Source organism: Styela clava, unplaced genomic scaffold, assembly GCF_964204865.1.
Source record: "Styela clava unplaced genomic scaffold, kaStyClav1.hap1.2 HAP1_SCAFFOLD_313, whole genome shotgun sequence".
Classification (NCBI taxonomy): Eukaryota; Metazoa; Chordata; class Ascidiacea; order Stolidobranchia; family Styelidae; genus Styela; species Styela clava.
The window spans coordinates 17,501-19,784 of record NW_027556448.1 but is presented as its reverse complement, the minus strand read 5'-3'; the positions used below and the strand labels follow the sequence as shown (position 1 = coordinate 19,784).

The window sequence follows — 2,284 nt, the reverse complement described above, 5'->3', positions numbered from 1 at the left end:
AGCGAAAGACAGTAATTTCGAATGAGCCAAGAAAGAGCGGTGCGGGGCCGGTCGGAGCGCACCCTTTTCTCGGTGGCTGGCGGGCGAGAGAGTGCTGCGTCGCCGGCATCGGCGTCGAAAGAAGCCGAGCCGAAAAAAGTTAAAGTACAAACGTGCAAGCATACTAACCTAACCCTAGGTAAGGCATGTCAGAGCGAAAGACAGTAATTTCGAATGAGCCAAGAAAGAGCGGTGCGGGGCCGGTCGGAGCGCACCCTTTTCTCGGTGGCTGGCGGGCGAGAGAGTGCTGCGTCGCCGGCATCGGCGTCGAAAGAAGCCGAGCCAAAAAAAGTTAAAGTACAAACGTGCAAGCATACTAACCTAACCCTAGGTAAGGCATGTCAGAGCGAAAGACAGTAATTTCGAATGAGCCAAGAAAGAGCGGTGCGGGGCCGGTCGGAGCGCACCCTTTTCTCGGTGGCTGGCGGGCGAGAGAGTGCTGCGTCGCCGGCATCGGCGTCGAAAGAAGCCGAGCCGAAAAAAGTTAAAGTACAAACGTGCAAGCATACTAACCTAACCCTAGGTAAGGCATGTCAGAGCGAAAGACAGTAATTTCGAATGAGCCAAGAAAGAGCGGTGCGGGGCCGGTCGGAGCGCACCCTTTTCTCGGTGGCTGGCGGGCGAGAGAGTGCTGCGTCGCCGGCATCGGCGTCGAAAGAAGCCGAGCCGAAAAAAGTTAAAGTACAAACGTGCAAGCATACTAACCTAACCCTAGGTAAGGCATGTCAGAGCGAAAGACAGTAATTTCGAATGAGCCAAGAAAGAGCGGTGCGGGGCCGGTCGGAGCGCACCCTTTTCTCGGTGGCTGGCGGGCGAGAGAGTGCTGCGTCGCCGGCATCGGCGTCGAAAGAAGCCGAGCCGAAAAAAGTTAAAGTACAAACGTGCAAGCATACTAACCTAACCCTAGGTAAGGCATGTCAGAGCGAAAGACAGTAATTTCGAATGAGCCAAGAAAGAGCGGTGCGGGGCCGGTCGGAGCGCACCCTTTTCTCGGTGGCTGGCGGGCGAGAGAGTGCTGCGTCGCCGGCATCGGCGTCGAAAGAAGCCGAGCCAAAAAAAGTTAAAGTACAAACGCGATGCTAATGAGCGAGCCGTTGTCTCGACTAATATGTAGGGGGCGTTCGATCGAGCGTCTGGCTTGAGCGCTTGTCGGCCTAGCAGAACGGTCGCATTGTTATGCCCGGGTTTTAGGCACCGCTGCAGGCGGCCGGCAGAGCTCTTGTTTGTGCGAAACTGAATGGATCGAGCCCGAGAGAGGGCGAGCAAAGAAAAAACGCAAATCGCTCCGCCTGGCACTGCCGGCGAGAGCGTGGACGTCGCGGCCAGCGACTGTCGAAGCTGAGTACGGCCGCAGGCGATCGCCTCGGTCTTAAACGAATGCGACGAGCACGCGCCGGGCGGCCCAGCAAGGGCCGAGCGCAGCTGTCGCAGCTATCTGGTTGATCCTGCCAGTAGTGATATGCTTGTCTCAAAGATTAAGCCATGCAGGTGCAAGTACGAGTTCTCGTAAAGCGAAACTGCGAATGGCTCATTAAATCAGTCTTGGTTTATTTGGTCTCGTAAGCGAAGTGGATAACTGTGGTAATTCTAGAGCTAATACATGCATTAAGCGCCGACTTCGGGAGGCGCGCTTTTATCAGATCAAAACCGACCGGGTTCGTCCTGTGACGTTTGATGACTCTGGATAACCACGCGGATCGTACGGTCTCTGCACCGACGACGTATCATTCAAGTGTCTGCCCTATCAACTGTCGAAGGTACGCTACGTGCCTACCTTTGTGATAACGGGTAACGGGGAATCAGGGTTCGATTCCGGAGAGGGAGCCTGAGAAACGGCTACCACATCCAAGGAAGGCAGCAGGCGCGCAAATTACCCATTCCCGACACGGGGAGGTAGTGACGAAAAATAACAATACAGGACTCTAACGAGGCCCTGTAATTGGAATGAGTACATCCTAAAACTCTTAACGAGTATCCATTGGAGGGCAAGTCTGGTGCCAGCAGCCGCGGTAATTCCAGCTCCAACAGTGTATGCTAAAGTTGTTGCGGTTGAAAAGCTCGTAGTTGGATTTTGGGCGAGCGCCGCCGGTCCGTCGCAAGGCGTGTCACTGGTTGCGTTCGCCTCACCTTCGGTTCTCCGTCGGTGCTCTTGACTGAGTGTCGGCGGTGGCCGATAAGTTTACTTTGAAAAAATTAGAGTGTTCAAAGCAGGCTGTTCGCCTGCATAGTGTTGCATGGAATAATG

At 54.8% G+C, this 2,284-nt stretch overlaps 1 non-coding gene across 1 annotated transcript in view; it reads left to right on the top strand.

The window, feature by feature from the left end:
* The first annotated feature begins 1,471 nt into the window (after positions 1-1,471).
* LOC144418490 (small subunit ribosomal RNA) overlaps positions 1,472-2,284 on the top strand; it is a 1,810-nt gene continuing 997 nt past the window's right edge. Inside the window, exon 1 of the ribosomal RNA XR_013473493.1 lies at positions 1,472-2,284. This exon is cut by the window's right edge and continues 997 nt beyond it. This is a non-coding gene — a ribosomal RNA (small subunit ribosomal RNA).